The 21,839-nt window shown below is 44.2% G+C and overlaps 1 long non-coding RNA gene across 2 annotated transcripts in view; it reads right to left on the bottom strand.

Moving 5' to 3' along the window:
* LOC120401782 overlaps positions 1-21,839 on the bottom strand; it is a 120,770-nt gene that overhangs the window by 66,054 nt on the left and 32,877 nt on the right. The window contains exon 4 of one of the 2 annotated variants that reach the window (XR_005596727.1): positions 18,869-18,988. The exons of the other annotated variant lie outside the window; for it this stretch is intronic. This is a non-coding gene — a long non-coding RNA (uncharacterized LOC120401782). Of the gene's footprint in view, positions 1-18,868; positions 18,989-21,839 lie in introns of those variants that run through there. 2 annotated transcript variants of the gene reach the window in all.

Below are 21,839 nucleotides of genomic sequence, written 5' to 3'. Positions count from 1 at the left end.
CTGCTAGGATCATTAACCCTTGTAATGGGCAGGGGCAGCTCTAGCCATTTCGCCGCCCCAAGCACAGCAGCACACCGCAGGGGGCACTCTGCCAGTCGCCGGTCCCACGGCTCCGGTGGACCTCCCGCAGACATGCCTGCGGATGCTGCACCGAAGCCGCGGGACCAGCGGACCCTCTGCAGGCACGCCTGCAGGAGGTCCACCGGAGCCGCCTGCCGCCCTCCCGTCGACCGGCAGAGCGCCCCCCGTGGCATGCCGCCCCAAGCATGCGCTTGGCGTGCTGGAGCCTGGAGCCGCCCCTGGTAATGGGCTTGTAAGCCCCCTTCCTTGGGGCTGGTAGGGAACTCTGTCCCAACCTCCCGTCCAGGACCCCATACTAAACAACTAGGTCAGCTCCTTTACTTGTGCTAAGGTTTTCCCTGGGCCACTTCCTACCCAGCTTCTTCAGCTCCCCCTCTCCCTTCCCTGCTTTAGCCAGGGTCTTTCCCAGGCCTTCCTGCCTGAAGAGCTTTCCGTGCCGTGCCGTGCCGTGCCGTGCTTCCTGCCTCACTCTCACTCTAGCTGGGCATTATCACCATTTAAGCCTGCCTATCCCTTGCACTGTAGCCATCTTCTGCTCTTTATGGGGAACTGCCTGATTCCCCTCAGGTGGGGCTCATTTTGTAATCAGGTTAGCTTAGCTGTAGGCTCCAGCCAGGGGCGAGCCACCCTGTTACACCTACAATGAATTGAATTCTACAGCACTGGAAATAGGGTTGCCAACTTTTTAATTGCACAAAACCAAACACCCTTGACCGACCCCCTGCCCTGCCCCTTCTCTAGGGCCCTGCCCCCACTCGCCCCATCCCCCCACCCTCTTTCGCTCACTCTCTCCCACTCTCACTCACTTTCACTGGGCTGGGGCAGGGGATTGGGGTGCGGGAGTGAGTGAGTGAGGGCTCTGGGATGGAGCCAGAAATGAGGGGTTCAGGGTGCAGGAGGGGGCTTTGGGCTGGGGTAGGGCTGCATGAGGGGGTTCGGGCTCTGGGAGGGGGCACAGAGCTGGGGGAGGACGTTGGAGTGCAGACTATGGGAGGGAGCTAAGGTATGGAAGGGGGTTCGAGTGCAGGAGGTGGTTCTGATCTGGGGCAGGAGGTTTTGGTGCGGGGGGGTTGGGCTCCAGCAGGGTGGCGCTTACCTCAGGCAACTCCCGGTCGGTGGCACAGCGGGGCTAAGGCAGGCTCCCTGCCTGCCCTGGCTCCGCGCTGCTCCCAGAAGCAGCCAGCATGTCCTGTCCCTAGGTGGGGGCACAGCCAGACACCTCTGCACAGTACCCGTGCCCGCAGGCACCACTCCCAGAGCTCCCATTGGCCATGGTTTCCAGCCAATGGGAGCTGCGGAGCCAGCACTCGGGGTGGGGGCAGCACGTGGCACTTCCCTGATTGCCTCTGTGTCTAGGGGCTGCAGGGACATGCCGCTGCTTCCGGGAGATGCATGGAACCTGCCATGCACCACCAACCAGACTTTTAACAGCCTTGTCAGCTGTGCTGACCAAAGTCACCAGGGTCCCTTTTTGATCGGGCATTCTGGTAAAAAACCAGATGCCTGGAAACCATAACTGTATTATACAATTACTAGTTCTCCTCACCCCAGTGGTATATGCTTCATACCCAGACAGCAGCATTTGCTCCTTACCATCACCAGATTTGCTTAATAATGGTCCAATCCTTCTCCCACGGAAGACTTCAATGGGAGCAGGAGCAGGAGCAGGGTTTAATTACATGGCAAACATTTCCCCGTGAAGCTAAATCCTCTACACTAAATATCTAATGCACTGGATATATCAGGCCAGATCCTTAACATGTGTAAATCAGCAAAGCTTGATAGTCAATGGAGCTCCCTGGATTTACATCAGTTGAGGATCTGGCCCATCATAACCAATGGGCTAAGCAGGTCTCCTTCAGCAGTCGACAATAATATTAATTGATTGATAAGAATCAAAAGCCAGTTGCTTCCCACCACCAATCACTTTTGTCTATTTTTAGAGAGGGCTAAGAAAGCAGACCTGTTCTTAATCACCCCTCTGACTTTGTAAAACAACTTCTGTTTATCTTTTCATCCTCCCACTACCATCAGTCGATTGTAATTCGCACTCTCCCCCTAAAATGGCAACTAGATTTTCCCCCCCTAACTGCAAACCACATATACCTATGTGGAATGCAGGAGAAATGTTTTTCTTTTGATATTAAAAAGTTCTCCCACAAATTAAGTAAACATTGGCTGAACCACAGTGTTGGTATATTATTTAGGAATGCAGCCTCACACAAAACCAGAGGCTTTTCATAGTGTCAAAAGAAACCTCAGGCATTGGAGTCATCCCCAGGAAACATATGAAAACGATGTGTACACGTGTCAAGATGCCAACTGCAACTGTGTGAATATATTGCTGTGGTTTGAGCGGATAGGAGGGTGAGGGCTGTATGGAACAGTAGGAACTACTTTTAAAAAGTCTCTTGTGAGATTGATTTAAATACACATAGAAAAATGCTCAGGCAGCAATTAAGACTGAGAATCTACTACCCTGTAAAACAAAATTAATAGTTATAGCTGCTAATATTCTAAATGCTGGAAACTCTGCAAATTTGCAGTTAATTCTTTCTCCATTGCATATCCCTTCACTGTTTCCCCCTACCGGTTATAGAGACCCTTACCAACTGTTCAGAGCTGATCCTAAGTGTGACAGCAGGAAGAAGGGTAAGCCTTGCCTATACAGCATGACACAAGTGGTTCTCAACCTTTCCAGACTACTGTACCTCTTTCAGTAGTCAGATTTGTCTTGCATACCCCCAAGTTTCACCTCACTTAAAAACTACTTGCTTACAAAAGTCAGACATAAAAATACAGAAGTGTCACAGCACACTGTTACTGAAAAATTGCTTACTTTCTCATTTTGTCTGTATGAAATTTTTGTTTGTACTGATTTTGCTGGTGCTTTTTATGTAGCCTGTTGTAAAACTAGGCAAATATTTAGATGAGTTGATTTACCCCCTGGAAGACCTCTGTTTTCTCCCAGGGGTACACATATTCCTGGCTGAGAACCATTGTTCTAAGTCCGCCATCCACTGTATAATCGGGTAGCTGGTCCCTTAAATGAAATTGGGCCCCGGCGCTCCTGTTCCAGTCCAGGTATGCCCTAGTTTGGTGTAAGAAGGAGGGTGAGGCTGTCTCTGGGCATTACAAATGTGAGTTCAGAAGTCTAAGAGGAGGAGTCCAGAATCTGGACAAGGAGCTCGGAAGCAGAGTGGATGTTTCAGGGAGGGGATGACCCTGAAGGGGACAGCAGTGAAAGTTCCCTTGTGAGCAATGGAGCCAGAGTAGGCAGCTGAAGGCAGGAAGATAGTTTAATCATCTCCAGATCAGACAACTATGGCTGGAGAGAACTGAAGTCTGAAAGCAGCAGGGGGAGCTACCTACTGTCTCGCTGAGCCAAATTGCTGAAGCAGGAGGGGCAAAGAAGTCAGAAGCCTGGGGAAAAATGGAGGGGTTGAGCCCACTGATGTCTCTGGGCAATCGCAGGAACCATACCTGGGAAGGAAATGGGGCAGAAAAGACTTTTGGCTAGGGTGAAGAGTGACGAGATATGGCAGAGCCATATGTGAGAGCTGAGGCGTGGCGAGAGATGCCAGAGCTTTACTTGGTGTTGGGATGAATCTACTGTTTGACTGACTGCTGGTCTCCCAGAGTTCACTGTCCAGCTTAGAGTGGTTTAGGTCGTGGTCTAGGGCAGGGTTTCTCAAAAGGGGTCACCGCTTGTGTAGGGAAAGCCCCTGGCGGGCCAGGCTGGTTTGTTTACCTGCCCCATCCGCAGGTCTGGCCGATCGAAGCTCCCACTGGCCGTGGATCGCCCCTCCAGGCCAATGGGAGCTGCTGGAAGCGGCACAGGCCAAGGGACTTACTGGCCGCCGCTTCCAGCAGCTCTCATTGGGCCGGAGTAGCGATCCACGGCCAGTGGGAGCTGCGATCGGCCAGACCTGCGGATGGGGCAGGTAAACAAACCAGCCTGGCCCGCCAGGGGCTTCCCCTACACAAGTGGCGACCCCTGTTTGAGAAACCCTGGTCTAGGGCTATCTCTGCCCCTACCGTTTTCTTGCATTTCCCTGTAGCCATCACCCATGGGAGTGAAGGAGGTGCCATATGTAACCATGTGTTAGTCACTCCTAGAACCAACTCTCAAGAAACTTAAGGTTCTCTGTTGTCCTAGGACAGCACCAGTGCAGAATAATGATGAAGTCTTATAGTGCTGCAGTTCAGTATGTGCACTGGAAAAGAGAATTATCCTTACATTTTTCAGCAGGCACTGTACAGCTGACTGCTGGTGGTGTGCTTCCATCTGCCAGTCAAGATCTAGACAGCGAGCTGAGAAACTGGAGATACACTGGATATGTCTCCATGCCCAAGGTTACCTCACCTGACTGGCCTAAGGTGTGAAGCTTGCAGTTGTATACAGATGGAGGTACAAGGAGGCTACCATGTAAGGCCTATATGCTGGTTCCCCTCCATGGTGAGAGGGTCAGAAGCAGAGCTGCTCGGAAACTGGGGGTGGGGGGCAGGTTTCCCATGGAAAATTTCAATTTTTTTTTGGCAAAGATTCAAATACTGAAATATGTTAACCCAAACCCAAAATATTTCAACTTGGAAATGCTGCCTGGTACTTCAGAGTAGTGGTAGTTTGGGAGTCTCATGCTTCCCTCCTCTATAGGCCAGGCTCCCTGATTGGACTACACCTGCTATGGTTCACCATGGTGTCTCTTCTTGGAGAGGAGGTGGTGCTTCTTAGGAGTCCCTGGCCATGGTTCATCACAGGAGACATAGCCTTGTTGGGGAACCCAACCCATAGAGGAGAATGTGGAGATGAGGAAAATGAATTACAACTCTCAGGAGGCACTTTAGGAGCATATCCAAATTGAAATATATTGGGAGTGTTTATGAAAAATTGAAAATACAGTAGAACCTCAGAGTTATGAACACCTTGGGAAAGGAGGTTGTTGGTAACTCTGAAATGTTCATAACTCTGAACAAAACGTTATGGTTGCTCTTTCAAAAGTTTACAACTGAACGTTGACTTCATACAGCCTTGAAACTTTACTAAGCAGAAGAAAAATGCTGCTTACCATTTATTTTTTTTAGTAATTTACTTTTAACAGTACTGTATGTGCTTTTTTTGGTTTGTTTCTGCTCCTGCCTGATTGTGTACTTCTGGTTCCAAATGAGGTGTGTGGTTGACTGGTCAGTTTGTAACTCTGGTGTTCGTAACTCTGGGGTTCTACTGCATCCACAAAAAGCAGATTTTTAAAAAATATTGTTTAACTGAAAAACCCATTTTCCATCGAAAAAACAGTTTTGACAGAAAAATGTTGAGCTAGTCAGAAGTATAACCCTCTCTTAGGTGGATGCAGTCCCTGGTACCTGTTGTCAGTTTGGGTAGCAATAGTGAGGTAAAGATGAATCTCTGGACTGTATCTGGAAAGCATAATCTGACTTCAGAGTGTGAACAAGGTAGATATGATAGTGTTTCCAGGGTAATGTAGGAAGGAACATAACATAAGAACAGCCATACTGGGTCAGACCAAAGGTCCATCCAGCCCAGTATCCTGTCTACAGACAGTGACCAATGCCAGGTGTCCCAGAGGGAGTGAACCTAACAGGTAATCAAGTGATCTCTCTCCTGGCCTCCATCTCCACCCTCTGACAAACAGAGGCTAGGGACACCATTCCTTACCCATCCTGGCTAATAGCCATTAATGGACTTAACCTCCATGAATTTATCTAGTTCTCTTTTAAACCCTGTTATAGTCCTAGCTTTCACAACCTCCTCAGGTTGACTGTGCACTGTGTGAAGAAGAACTTCCTTTTATTTGTTTTAAACCTGCTGCCCATTAATTTCATTTGGTGGCCCCTAGTTCTTATATTATGAGAACAAGTAAATAACTTTTCCTTATTCACTTTCTCCAAACCACGCATGGTTTTATATACCTCTATCATATCCCCCCTTAGTCTCCTCTTTTCCAAGATGAAAAGTCCTAGCCTCTTTAATCTCTTTAAGGAGGGCCAGGTTGACTATAATCTCAGGTGCATAATGGTATGATGAAAGAAAAGGGAGATTTGTCTGTGGGCTAGATGTGAAGTGTGAGATGCAAGATGTTATTGTCTCTGGTTTATGGTGGGAAAGTGGAATGGAAAGGGGCTGAGACGCTGACCCATTGTGGTAAATGGATACTTCAATCAATAAGTTAAAGTACACCTGGGGATATGATGGTCTATGGTTCATGTAGGACATTTAAATAGGGTCAGAAAAGAGAGACTGGCTTGGGCAATGGTTTGCTAACTAGTGGGATTCCACTGGGGTCTGTCCTGGGTCTGGAACTAGTCAATATTTGTTATATGACTTGGATAATAAAGTAGAAAGTGTGCATATAAAATTTTATCTCATGCCAAGCTGGCAAGGGTTGCTAGCACTTTGGAGAACAGAATTACCATCAAAAGGACCTTGACAAATTGAAGAATTGTCTAAAGTTAACAAGATGAAATTTAATAAAGACAAGTGCAAAGTACTACACTTCGGAAGGAAAAATTAAATGCACAATTACAAAATGGGGAATAGTGGCTAGGCAGTACTGTAAAAATGATCTGAGGATTATAATGGATCACAAATTGAATATAAATCAATGTAATGCAATTGTGAAAGGCTAATATTCTGGACTGTATTAACAGGAGCGTTTTATGTAAAACGTGGGAAGTAATTATCTCACTCTACTCAGCACTGGTGAAGCCTCAGCTGGAGCACTGTGTCCAATCGTGGGCACCTCAGTTTAAGAAAGATGTGGTCAAATTGGAGACAGTCCAGAGGAAAGCAACACCGATAAAAAAAAGTTTAGAAAAACCTCACCTATAAGTATCAGAGGTGTATCCGTGTTAGTCTGGATCTGTAAAAAGTGACAAAGAGTCTTGTGGCACCTTATAGACTAACAGAAGTATTGGAGCATAACATTTCATGGGTGAGTACCCACTTCGTAAGAGGCATGTGGTGGAAATTTCCAGAGGCAGGTATAAATATGCAGGCAAGAATCAGTCTAGAGATAATGAGGTTAGTTTGATCAGGGAGGATGAGGCCCTCTTCTAGCAGATGAGGTGCGAACACCTAGGGAGGAGAAACTGCTTTTGTAGTCACAGTCTTTGTTTAATCCTGAGCTGATGGTGTCAAATTTGCAAATGAACTGAAGTTCAGCAGTTTCTCTTTGGAGTCTGATCCTGAAGTTTTTTTGCTGCAGGATGGCTACCTTTAAATCTGCTATTGTGTGTCCAGGGAGGTTGAAGTGTTCTGCTACAGGTTTTTGTATATGTTGTATATCACCTATAAGGAAAGGTTAAAACTGGGCACGTTTAGTACTGAGAAAAGAAGACTGAGGGGTGACCTGGTAACAGTCTTCAAATATAGTAAAGGCTTATATCAAGAGGAAGATGATCAGTGGAGAACATGGAGAATAACTGAAGATAAGATAAAAGTAATGGGCTTAATCTGCAGCAAGGGAGATTTAGATTAGATATTAGGAAAAGCTTTCGAACTATAAGGACAGCTCTTCTATTCTAACTAGAATAGGTTTTCAAGAGAAGTTGTGGAATCCCCATCATTGGAGGTTTTTAAGAACAGGTTGAACGGCTGTCAGAGATAATCTAGGTATACTTTGTCCTGCCTCAGTGCAGAGGGCTGGCCTAGACATCTTTAAGTCTCTTCCCGCCCTACATTTGTGATTCTATAACAAAAAAAAAAAAAAAGCCTTAACTATAGAACTGACCAAAATTCAGAATTTCTGTTCTGCAGGAAATTCCCACATTTCAAAGTTGTTTTTTCCTCCAAATCAGAACAAAATGTCAAAATGTAGATTTCCTCCTCCCCCAACAATGTTTTGGGTTATCCATTTACCACTGAAACACTTCATTTTAATGTAACTGAATTTTGATTGACTATAATATAAGTTTTGAAATGAAAAATCAAAAAAATGTTCCATTCGAATAAAGTCCAGACCTTCTGATCTTTTCAAAATGCTTTATTTCAATTGATTTCTTCAAAATGAAATTTCATTGAAAAAATCACAGATTCCTGTGAAACATTTCAATTAATTGGCAATTTCTGGTGGAAAAAAAAATGTTCTACTGAAAAATTGTTGGCCAGGTCTACTTGTGGAGCTCCGGAAGAGAATCTGGAGAAAATAAAATGGTCTTCACTGAAGAGCACTCTTAGAAATCTAGGGTGCAGCAAGTTGCTGTAGCTATTTTATGCAGCCTGCTGTTCCTTGGAATGTCTTTAACAAGGGTCGGCATGAAGGCAAGTTGCCACCTTTTTCGCATCTAACTATTCTGTGCAGCATGTTTGTTTTTCTTCGCTGCCAAGGAGACAATGTGCTTTTCATTTCCTCTGAAGAAGAGCAGAATACTTTGAGCAAAATATCAGATAAAATTAAAGAAAATGGTTGAGTGTATCCTGAAACAGGCGTGCATCACTGAACTGAAGAGTGGAACTCTCCCAGATATGAAAAATAACCATACTCCTGAGGAGAGAGAAGTCTGTGGTGAGTTATCCTTCCCTCATACTGAAAGGATGTTTTCTAAGGCTCTTGCAAACCAATTATGTGTCTTCTCATGGCATCTGAAACGGAAGAAATTTGCCAATCCTGCTACTTTTCCACATAGATGGGTAAAACACACCTTAGGATGGAAAACCTAGTTCTTGCTTTTGGTGAGGATGTGAGTGATCCCAAACCCTCTCCTGGATACAGTCAGCAGCGTGTCATAAGCCATATACTGCTAAAAGATCAAGGAGATTGCCCTATAGGCCAAGTGGAAGGTGTCTATGCTTTTGGTGCAAGTGGAGTACGGTTTGCACCTCCTACATTAACAGGGTGAATCAGGCCTGTACACTAGCTATAGATACACATGCATATGTGTACACAGACACACACAGGAGAGACGGACAGCATTTCATACAAGCACAAATATATACAGTTCAGAAACCCAAAATATTAAATATTTGTGGGTTTTGTCCCCCCCCCACACACACACACACACTTCATCCTTTTTAATTTAGTTCATCAACGTCTCAGCTGCAGCCAAACTTCCGCTCATGGGGTGTAACTGAATGGCTCATTAACAAGAAATGCTGGCAAAAATCAAACGGGCTTGTGACTTCAGCAGCTGGACTAAAAGGAAACAAACTACAAGTCTCCAGCTAGGAGTCATCTGAGACTGGTTGTCCCAGAGCAACAGCTAAGCCAGCCAGGAGGCACATCTCAGCACCCTAGGGTCTAGCAAATCAGAACTCCAAGTGAATTCTTTTCTGGGTCAGGTGAGTTCACATACACCACAATGTGTTTCAGACTCCAGGGCCCCATAGTTGCTGCATGCATTAAGAGCGTATGAAATACTGTATGAATATGCTTAGGGTTGTGTGCATGTTTTTAGCTGTAGCTAGAGAGAGAGACGTAGCTTAGCAATGTTAGTTTATTGAACATATTTATTATCATAGCTGGCAATGCTTGGAGGAAGTGTACAATGGTTCTGCAGTTTGGCTTTAACCATTATAGTCAGGGTGGTGACTAAAGAACTGGCAGCTGGTAACAGAAGTGGAACAAAACCAAAATATCTATCCTTTACTCATTCATCTTGGAATGCCCGTATTTATTTATGGCTCCTTAGTTTTATATTCTTTAAGACAGGGATTAAATCATCTTCAGAGAGGGTAGCAAAAGTATTCATTTACCAACCACCTTCCCACTCTTGCTTCAAATCACTCCTACACAGACTGGTGATAGGCAAAACCTGAATGATTTAGCTCAAGATGGGTTATTTATAATAGGACACACACCTACCACCGCCAGATCTGAATAGCGGAGTATTTGAAATCTGGGTTGAAATCTGAAGTTGGCAGCTTGAGTCCATCTCTGCATTAACCCAAACTCTTTTCCTCTGACCAACTCTGGATATTTTGATAAAATAGGACCTGGATTCTGATCCACCCAGGGTTTTGGCTACCAAAATCAAGACCAGTAAGGTGTTACAAAAGCCAAACTACCCCTAATTTGCCCATATCTTCTGAAACTTTGAGTTGTGTGAACACACGCACACACACACACCCCATGCTCAGTTCAGAATGGGAGCAAATATTTTTTGTCAGAGAAAGTTCACTGGCCCTGAAGTTGGAAACTGTCCCAGGCTCATTTGAACCTGGTTTTCCCTTAGTCAGCACTCGTGTTAGCTCAGACCCAACATAATTCCACTAGCAGTTTGGACATATGTACATCCAGTGTGTGAATCAAGCCCATATATTAGAGCAGGTATGTACACACATACACACACAGAGAATTCACAATGTAGGAAGGAAACTACTAGCATTTCATATAAGAGATGAAGATACTAATTTCAGAATCCCCAAACTTAATTAAAGAAGTATCATGGATTCACTGGTTTGCTAAGGCCAAAATTAGGGCTTGTGGCCAGAACTGAAAGATACCATATGACTTTACCACTAGGGTACATTCTAAATGCAGCAGCCTCAAATAATTCATGGGAATCCAGAAAGAGCAAAGAAGCCCTCAAAACCCTTCAAGGGTCAGTCTACGGCCACAAATAAAACTGAGGGCTCACCGTATTGCATGAAGATGGATTTCAAGTCTCGCTGTGGCTAAAGTTTAACATTTCTCACAGCTCTACTCAAAAGAGACAAATGGACTGTAACCACACTGTCCAGATCCAGCTCCAAAAACTTCCTCAGAATCCTGGGGGAGTTCATAGCTGGAGTTCTCTTTGGTCCCACTATAGAGATAGATAGTAGTAGTGAAATTTGCACCTGGATCTGAATTTTCCCAGGCTAGATCCAGGGTTAAGATTCAGCCTATTATACTGATGGAGGGGCACTTGGAACATTTAAGACACAGATGTGAACCTTCCCAGAATTAGAGATTGATCACATGCTCAGTTTTGGTTTCACCCAATCTGTACTAAGCCCCACTTATTCTGCAGAGCCTTGGTGTGCTAATAGCCGTAGGAAATGTTCCTGGCTGCTACTAATATTATTTGCCCTGTATCTGTGTCTTCAGGACATCAGCCTTTCAGAGCAGAGACATGGTTTTATATTTTTAATCTGTAAATGATGCTAATGACCGTGTTAACTCATGCTGATAAAAAAAGTTTTAAAAAAACAACCCAAATAATTGAACTAACAGCATAGAACAAACTGAAATAGCCCATCTAAATCCCTTGTAGTTGCTTTCCTCACCCTGCACCCCTCCTCCTTTCTGATCTGAAACTCTTAACTAGAGAGCGAATGGGGAGATGACATACTGCTGACAGTTGTCTTTGTGTGTTTTTGCTGGAGCTGGAAGATGGTTTATCAAAAGGGGTTTTGAAAGATGACACTTTCTTTTAGAGCTGAAGGAATGGCCAGCAAGTTTCCCTCCCACACACACACACCATACAGAAGAGCAGTGAGGTGTTTATGATGATCTATTTCATACATTCTTTAGCATCTGACGCTCTGGCTTCATGGCTTCATAACTGACTGATAAGTTCTCTTTTGTGGGATAAGAATGACTGACCTTTTCCTCCTGGATTCCCAGCATCTCCTTTCTTGGCCTAGAGCCATGGGAAAGACACAGTGTGCAAAGAGAGCTCAAAGCCTGATGCAGGCATTAAAAAAAAATTGAAAAATGCTTTGAAAATCACGATGCATTATTATGTGCATACTAAGTATATGTGAGGCATTTTATCACATTGGGAATCTCTCTCATCTCTGCCCTGGCCCTGTACATCAGGATGAGTCTTGCTTTAAATAGATTTCCCCAAACATGTGTGGTCTCTAGGAACTTTTTCAAAAGAATTATCCACTAGGGTCAATTTCCAAAGAAAATCCATCACAATCACAGCATAGATTTCCACCTTCACAACCCATTAGTTAAGCTCAAAAGAACAAATTACAGCAACTATTGTGGGTTTTCCCCAGCTCTTAAGTTTACTATCCTGTCACCGTATCAGAGGTCAGTGAGACTACTATGCCTGAAATTGCTGCTGGGAGACTGATAGAAAGGAATAGCCAGCTACTTAGGTTGTGGAAAAGCCATTTAGACACACACATCCCCGCCCCAATTAAACTTCTTGGATTCCAAATGACTTGGTGAGATGCTCTTCAGTCACAGTTTACTGAAAAGATATAACTTGTCAGTTGAACCGTGTAAGATATATAGTAGCCTATAGAGTTGGATTAGTTGGTTAGAACAAACATTATACTTCATCCAAAACTGAACGTAAACCAAACAAACAGAAACCCTTTTTTGAGGTTCAAGAAAGGCCAGTTGACTTCCTTTTTTTTCAGCTGAGACTAGAAGTAGAGAAGCTAAACCACCATGACAAAGAAATGCTGCTAGAGTAAACTGACCCAAATACTAGAGTTGAGTGAATAACTGATTTTTTTTGGTTCAGAGGCAGTTGTGAAAAATCAAAAATAAATTTGGGTTGGGTCAAACCAAATCTGAAATTCTTTGACCAAAAATTCCAATAAAAAAGTCCATTTCTAATATGCTCCAGAGCAGGTATTTGAAACTGGGTCTCTACAGCCCAGGAAAGAGTGCCCTAACCACTGGTGATAAAAACAGGGGTGGAGAAAAACAATACCACCACCTCTTCTTCCTCCTCCCCGGACACTTTGTGACTAGCCACAACTATTAGCATCAAATTCACGAACAATTTTGGATCAGCCAAAACTGCACTTCTCATCAGATAAACTATTTGTCCAAAAAAAAAATCACTCAGTTCTAAATACTACTATCTCCACCAGAAATTATAGAAGAAAGCCTGATCTTGCAAGTTTCAGTCTAAAGTAGTATCTGAACTTTTTAGATGCTTATCCAAAGCTAATCTTTTGAGGCAGGACCAGCAATCGTAACAAGTTGGTCTTAGACAGTGACCAGTCATTAAACATTCCACAACAACAACTTTCCCTTCCATATTGCCTTAAATCTGAGAACATCAAAAGCACTTTACAAAGCTATAGAATTAAGAGTTGAGTTAGGTGTGCAGATGTTAAATCCATGTTTGTGTATTTTTGCCACTGAGAGTCAATGCATAAGTTTCCTCTGTTTTATTAAGATATACTTTATTAGTTATCATATATACATGCATTAAATACAGGAAACTAGATCCTTAGCTCTTCCCAGCTGACACATTGGACAGCTAAAGAGAGTTGGGAGTTTAATGAGAATTGAGCCTGCTCTTCATCTTGCTGGATCTGTCTTTGTCAGAGAATATTCTGCCAAGAATTCATTCCACACAAATCACACTTTTTGAAAAAGCTGGAGGGGGCAGGAAGCCTTATTTGCACACACATTATTAACCATAAACTAGTACAATGCTGCATATATTAGATATTGTCTCTGTTGAATTGCCAGCAGCCATCGTATTTCTTTTTCAGTGTCCAAGTTTAAGGAGGAGCTTTTCAGGAAAGTCTACACCAAAAAATGTCAGAATGGGAGTTCTAAATCTAGAAATACTAATCCATACTATGGTAGTGTCTGAGGTTAACTATGCACAGATGCCAGGTCAACTAAATACAGATGTATCTATTGAACATTTACACTGATGTACTCTCGCTATCTTGTCTCAGCACTTAAGAATTTGGGGTACTGAAAAGAGAAACCACTAGAAGTAACAAGATGTTAGAATGGGATTTTAAAGTATGGCATATGGGAGCAAGTGAAGATACAGTATATTAGCCTGATATCAGAGAGAACTTGACACATTTAAACAGAGCACCTTGGGAAGGCAGAAATAGAAAGTTCTATACTTGGCAATGAAGTCTAATAACCAGTGACAATATTAGGGACCTTCTTGGAAAAATACTATAAAATCCAATCCTCCTCCTACTGAAGTCCCACCTTGACCTCAATGGCAGCAGATTTAGGCCTTTATTAGAGACAATATAGTGACCCAAAATCTGACCTGTCCACTCAAAGTTTTGGTGAAAATGGGCTGGTTTTCAGGTGCTGAAGAAGCATTTTGGGGTTCTGACCATGATTTTTTGTTTTGACCTGAAATCAGGGAAAACTCAGTTGTTTCTGCTGAGCTGTTTTAAGATGTTGGGATCTTTTGACCCAGAAAATGAAATCTATACCAAGAAAAAGTGTTTATGAAATGGCCACAAACCCATTGACTTTCTTAGCGCTCTACTCTCAGTTAAACCAGTTTCTTCACTTCCTGCCTTCAGATCCCAGCTCTCAAGGATTTAAAAGACAATGTGTCCTCGGTTTCCTGGGACAAACCCAGTTTTCATTTGCTATCCTGAGAAATTCTTTTGGGAATTCTCAAATGTATTAGTTTTTTTTAATCTGTCAAAATGTTTTGGGTGTTGGGTTATTTTTTTAATAGCTACAGGAGGAAGCAGAATTTTCTCAGTTGTTTACCAGCCACAAAAAGTCCAGTGGAATGAGCGTTCAGTGTGATGGACAGTGTTTGGAGTAAGAGAAAAGTCAGCCAAGTACAGCCTCTAGCCAAGAGGTTTTTACTCAAAGTGAACATGAATGTCTCCTGTTCGGTGTTTCATGGTGAATTCATTCAGAACACAATAGGCTAGATTGCACCACAAGACCTCAGCCCATAATGAATGATGGGACATTGCTGTACCACTCCAGCAGCACCCCAGGGAAAGCACTGTGGGTCAAGGATCCACACCACTCTCCTTGTTTTCTTCTTGCACAAGGGGTGTAGTGGTTTGTTGCTGGTCTGTATCAGCAGCAAACCACCACACACACACTGCACTCTGCCCCTCTCCAGCCATGTGCTCCTGCTGAGGTAAGAGATGTGTAGCACATGCTTACCCTTCTGCACCCAGGCCTTGGTCTGACTAGCCCATGGAGGGGTAGGTTCTTACATTCCTGTACCCCTGTTGGGGGTTCAGGCTGGGAGATTGTCTAGCCCTGGAAAAAAGTTCTCCACTCCAAGAAAAATGCATGTGATCATGTTGAATCGGAAGCTGGCACAAATGGCATGACACTTTAAAAAAAAAATTTTTTACCACCCTAAAAGTGTTGCCACAAGTGATTTTTTTAAGTTTGAAAATATGGTCACCTTAACTATAGTTCCTTCTCCCTTATTACCTAAGCACGTCTCCACTTTAGCTGCTTACATGTCATCCTACCATTTGTACAGATTCAATGCTCTCTCCTTCACATTTGTCTTTGTGGGCTGGGCAGTTGCTGCCTACAACTAGCTGGTGCTGGCTTCAATTAGTCAATTCCCTTTAGAATCAGAGATTTGCCCAGGGCTTTGACTAGAAATGGATTTAACTCTCAGAAGTTCAGTATTTGAACTGCCTCACAGTTTGGAGGTTGGTTGGGGTTTTGCCCACTAGACCAGAGGTCTCCAAAGTGGGGTGCGCACAAGGCGATGCATTGGAGGGCGCGGCAGGAGGAGCGCCACCAGAGCGGGGAGAAATAAAAGGGCGGCCGGAGGAGGGAGGGAATAAGCGAGTGGGGAAGCTGGCGTGCCTCCCACCGCAGGCAGGGCCACCTGGAACGCAGGGGCTAAGGGGGCCCCGGGGCCCTGGCCTGCAGCTCTAAAGCCGCTTTCAGAATGCAGCCCTGAGTCCTCCAGCCCGTGGAGGAGCAGGGGCAGCCGCACAGCCAGTGGCTGGAAAGAAGCGGCGCTTTCCCCTTCAAAGCCGGCTGGAGAGAAGCGGCACTTTGAAGGGGAAAGCACCACTTCTCTTTGGCCGCTGGCTGCGTGGCTGCCCCTGCTCCTCCAGCCCGTGCTCGCAGGGCTGCATTCTGAAAGGGGCTTTAGAGCTGCAGGCCAGGGACCTGGTGCCCCCTTAGCCCAGGGCCCTGCAGCCCCTAAAGCCCCTGCGTTCCGGGTGGCCCTGCCTGCCATGGGGGTGGGAAACTCCCAGAATTGTGGCTCCCAGAATTGCGGCCATGGGGGCGGTGCCGCGCTGTGCAGAGCCACCTGCACACTCCCTGCACCAAACAGGAGCTGCCCCAGGTAAATAATGCTCTGCACCTCCTGCCTGCCCGAGCCCTGAGCCTCCTCCCACACCCCCAACGTGAGTGCCCTCCCGCACCCTAACTCCCTCCCAGACCCCGCACCCCCACCTTGAGCGCCCTCCTGCACCCTAACTCCCTCCCAGACCCCACACCCCACCCTGAGCCCCTTCCCTAACCCTAATCCAGACCTTCGAATCGCTGCATCACAAAATGTTAAACCAAGATTTTTAGAAATAATGAAGCATATTCAATCACATTGCTCTCACTAAAAAATATTATTAATAATAAAAAAATGTGAGAGCAAAAAGGTTTTTTGTACTGTTAATAAATAAAATACAATAAAAATTATTTTAAAAATATTGTTTATTTCATCTTTATCTCATCCTTTTTTAATTTCTATTTTTGTATGTTATAAAGTACATAATATATTAGCAGTAGTAGTACATGTATATAATTTATACATAATATAGTGGTACATGTATATAATTTATACATAAATATACATATATTAGGGGTGCATGCTCAAAAAATTTTTACTGATAGGGGTGCGCGATCAAAAAAGTTTGGAGACCACTGCACTAGACAACTGAGGGCAGGTCAGAGAAGTTGGCCTCTAGAGCTGGTTCTGAACCTCCCTACAGTGTGAGCCTCTCTCTGTTTAAAATCCAGCTCAACTACTTCAGTTGGTAGAGCACAAAACTCAGTCTTGGGGCTATGGGTTGAGCCTGTGCTAGTTCAGTGTAATTTACTACGGAGAGTGTTATAATTTTGGGGCAGGTGTGGTCTGGTGGATTGAGCATGGTGCTACCAGTCAGGAAGCTTTGGTCCTAGCCCATTCTCTTACCATCAGCCAGATTCACAGAGAAGTTAAATAGCTTGTTCAGGGTCACACAGGGCCAGATTCTCAGACCCTTCCTTACTTGTCTTGGGCAGCACCTTTCTCAATACGTAGATCCAGTAGGACTATTCCTGGAGAAAAGTGTTTTTCAATGAGTTACATCAGAATCTGGATGAGTAGCCCTTAGCACATTTATAACCTCTGGGTGGGATTCACAAGGGGGATGTAGGCACCTAAATCCAACACTTCAGCACCACTGGACATCACAAAACCCACACTCACCTGACACTTAACGCTGTAGACCCCTGAAGTCCTAGTGTGCTTAAGTGTCTGCTGTTAGAGTCTGCCAGGCATCTACATTTCAGCAGCTGGGCGTGCATATGGACGTCTCAGGCCTGACACCTCCCAGCAGGTTGGCACCTAAACTCATGCCTAAACCTGAGCAAGATTCACAAACTAGCTGTTTCCCTACCTATCTTGCCTTTGAGCCAGGCCAATAGGCAGGCTCAAAGCACAGTTAAACCCACACAAAACAGCTACCAGTGGAGAAGCACCTCACCTTCCTTCCGCCCAGTAACCTTTAGGCCACTGATTAGCACACTCACCTGCTTTGTGGGAGACCCGTGTTCAATTTCCCCCTCTGCCTGATCTGGAGCAGGAATTTGAAGTTGGGTTTCTCACCGCTGCTAGCCACAGAGTGCCCTAACTGCTGGGCTATGGGATATCCTGACCTGACCTCCCAATCTCTGCCGTTGAGACTGTTCCACTGCATATAAATACTTACATATTAATTGGAGCAGTGAGACCAAAACCTAGGTCTCCTGCATTGGAGGTGAATGCCTTAATCATTAGGCTAAAAGTTTTGGGAGGAGGAAATGGCAGGGGAGTGCCACCACCATGTCCTCAGCTTTGCTTGAGAAAGGACTGACCTGGTTTAGGTGGCTGACCCCAAGAGAAGGTTCATGGCTGTCAATCCTGAGCAGAGACAGGTGCCTCTCTCCAGCCCACATTCAGACACTTCACTCCCTTTTGAGGAGCAGGGTTTAGGCCAGCATTTATTATTGGTTAACTTAGGCAGCTCCCTGCTTAGCTGTGAATCCCATTTTTAGATGGCTAACTCTGTCTATGCACTATATGGAGAGGCTGGGTGCTTAACTTAGGGTATTGAATTCCATGTAGCAGCAGGGTGCCTGAAAGTTAAAGGCTATAACGGTGAGTATTACAACATCTAAGTCCCCTTATGAGTCCCACCCTCTGGGCCTTAGTTTCCCGAACTGTAAAATAGAAAGATATTTACTTTCTTTTGTAAGGCTCTTTGAGATTGACAGCTGGAAAAGTGCTAATTTGATACCATTTACCTAGCCCAATAGTTCCATTTGAGCTTCCCAGGTGGAGAGTTTGTGCAGAGGAAGCTCTGCTGAAAAAACAAGAACCAAACAGGGAGAGACAGAAAACCCAAGTTTTCAGTCCAGTTTTATCCTTTTCAGCAATGGTTCTTTGAACTGGGACTCTGCCTCATCTGACTGGAATAGGAACAGATCCCATTTTGCTTTTTTAATAGGACTAAAAGTCTGACTGCAAACAGGGAGACAGCACAGTCTCAAGCCTTTAAACAGAAGGAAATAAAGCTGTTAAAAGTCCCTCTTGATAGTGGCAGAAAGCCACTGCCTATTGGTAAAGGGCCCAGGTATACCCAAATAGAAAAGGTGCATTCCTCTGATATCAAAGGCAACGGCTCAGCCTCTATTTCAAATGGCTGAAAAAGTGTAACAGCTATAAATTAAAGTAAGCTGTCAGTCTGCTAAAAAGATTTTTTTGTAATTCAAAATAAATCGGACTAACAATTTGCAGATGTTTGGAAAGAAAAAGTTTGGGTTACTTGCTCTTAAAGCCTGAGCTCTCCCTACCTTTGCATTTTGTTCCACTTGCATTTTAATGGTCGGCACTGCCCGCTGCCTCCCTAACAGGAGCGCAGCATCATGAGTTGACAGATCTTGCACTCACCCTTGACTTTGAAGTCACATGACTTCTGTCATCCTGAGTTAGACATGCAGAGGCGGGAAAGAAATCCATCATAGTCTATTTTCCCCTGAAATAAAGAATTTAACCAAAGTGTGACACCAAAAAATTATATCTATAAAAACCATGTTGTAGTTGGCAAGTAGCAGATCAGATCCTTAGAAAAGGGGGGGTTAGAGGAGACAGATCTTTAAGGATTTAAGAAAGCTGTTCCTAAAACACAAGCATCCAATCCAGAGTATTTCTCAACCAAAAATGGGCTGCAGGATACTGAAAATTTAAACTTTACAGGATACTTAAACTTAAACAGCAGCTGAATTCTCTTGTCACATGGATAAGCAACAGGCAAAGTGACCACATGATTTCCAGAGCTGAGCCCCTGCTCTTCTCACCCTCATTCCCCAGCAATGACAGTATCAGCCCTTCTCCAGAATATCAAACATAATTTCCCACTTCACTTAGAAGATAAAAAAAGGCTCTAAAGAATGAATGGCAGCCAGAGAAAACTAAAATGTGCAGACAGAGAAAGAACATGAATCTGATCAATGGTGCTTCTTCCTATCTCACCTTAGAAGCCTCTAAGCTTTGCTCTCTGGCTCAGATCTGCTCCGCAGCCCATAAGAAGTGTGATTTTCCCCTCCATCTCCAGTACCTAGCTGTGCTGCTCACCCCTGTACTGCAGCAGTACAAAGATTCCCAGCTTTTCTGCCCTCCCTTGTGCTGTATTCCCCAGAGCAGCCTTCAGCTAAAGAATTAAAGGACTTCTCCCTGTTTCCTCCATGCCTTTTTTCTATTGTCCTGCTCGGATCTCCCCTGCAGCATTGGAGAAGTTTTCCTCACTTTTTTCCCTTCTCACTAGAGCTGGTTGAAGTTTTTCAAGCAAAATATTCTTCCAATCCAAAAATGGTCTTTTTCTAATTGGAACTTTGCACAAAACAAATTTGGCTTTCTGATATATTCTGGTTTTATAGCAAAACTGGAAAAAATGAAAGATTACTTTTTGGGTTTTCAATTTATCATTTTCCCTCTCCTCCCTTTTTCCTTGGCAAAATAAAAAAGGGAGGAGGATGGTAATGGGAAAAGAGAAAAAAAGAGTAAAATGAAAAATTTTCACAAGAAAATTGAACACATGAAATGTTTGTTCCTTTTCCTGTGGAATGAAGATTACTAAAATTTGTCATGAAAAGTTTTCCATTTTTCAACCATCTCTACTTCTCTGACTTTAATGGGGAAAGTAACTCCTAACAACTGAATGCCTGGGCAAACAGGGTGTACTTAGTTTGTTACTTTATTTAAAAAACTAACTTGGGTGGGAACATAGGGGCTCAGATCAGATTTAACCTAAAATCATTTCCAAATACCTTGCTTGCCTAGCTAACAGACCTGTGCATTACCTGCACAGTGCTAATATTGGTCTGTTGATACAGAAAGCTTTTCCCTGCCTGGACACTTGGGACAATAACAATTAAGAATAGTGAGACAAACCACTGATGAGACTGCAGCAAGAGGCATGTATGGCTGCTGCAGAGCACCAGGTTAATGGGACAAGAACTTGGGCCTGGGCAGTGGAAGCTCAGGATGGTGGCTGGTCTACAGATGAGAGTGAATAACACAGCCAACTTAGGCCTAGCTTCAAAAATGGGCTTTGGAGCTCTGATCATGCTGAAATGCATTCAGAATTATCCTAGGCACAATTACTGTATCAATGGTAAAGACTGCAGAGAAAGCCATCCCAAATCAGTTCCTTATGCATTTCTGCCACCTAGTGAATGAACACAGAATGAAATATCATTCTGGCATAGGGAGGGGAAAAAACTCTTTGCCTCCTAAAACATGGTTGAAAATGCAGGCTTTTGAGAGTGGTTGGGTGGCATGCTGGGTTGTGATTCTTGTCTGTCATTGCTGCAGAACCAGGTTCTCATCCTGGTGTGATGGACAATGAATGTGACAAGCCTGATTTGGTTCCAATGGAAGTCATTCTAAAACTGTGCATTGGATTGGGTCCCTAAAGAAGAACCACTGTCAAAACAAATACTGTCGGATGCTTATGAAGGCCACAAAAAGCAAAGTATAAAGACAGTAGAATTGATTGTTTTAGTATGCATATGTAGTGCTGGGGGAAAGGTGCACGAGTAACATCTTCATTCTCCAGTGCTCTCTATTTAGCCACAGAAAAAATAATGCAGCACAGACAATAGCAGTGCAAGCTACCCCACTCCATCCTGCCTATGAACCTTCCTGGAGGGACGTCTTCTAGGGATGAGAGACTAGTTCATGTTCTGCACCCTTTCAGCCTTGCTCATGTATGCATGCCACTTATAGTCATTTTTGTAGTGTGGATACTTGGCCACGGTGAACTGCATTGAGACCACCACCTGGGACATCTAACCACCCCCACTAGATGATAACCTGAAGTTTTTACCAAACAGGGCTGGATTTGGATGGTGACAGAGCCTAATATTCAAACTTGGGCGACTAACAAAGCACCTGGATAAAAGTGGCCTGCTTTTCAGAGTGGCTAAGCATTTGCCCCTCCCGTTGACTTCAGTGGAAGTTATGTCTGCTCAACGACTCTGAAAATCAGCTCACTTTTGCTTAGGTGCATAAATATGGATTTAAGTGCCTAGCTTTAAACACCCACATTTGAAAACAGTTCGCCATAGAGCCAACAGGTTCTGTTGCCTGTGGTTGGTGGGGTTGCAGTGAATTAATGACTCAATTCACTGGGTGTGTCCTATACATTACTGCAGCTGGGAATCACAAAACTGATCAAGTGACCATTTGTACTGTACTGCAGTTTATCTTGTAGTACAGCTTTTGCATGCAAGAGGTGGTTATTGTTACAACCACAGTGGATGCTATGACTGAGAAAGGTTGGAGAATCCCAATTGACATTTACATTCTTTATTCCTCACGGTACA

Source organism: Mauremys reevesii, linkage group 3 (assembly GCF_016161935.1).
Source record: "Mauremys reevesii isolate NIE-2019 linkage group 3, ASM1616193v1, whole genome shotgun sequence".
Classification (NCBI taxonomy): Eukaryota; Metazoa; Chordata; order Testudines; family Geoemydidae; genus Mauremys; species Mauremys reevesii.
Note: the sequence above shows the minus strand (reverse complement) of the source record. Positions and strands in the feature narration are given on the sequence as shown.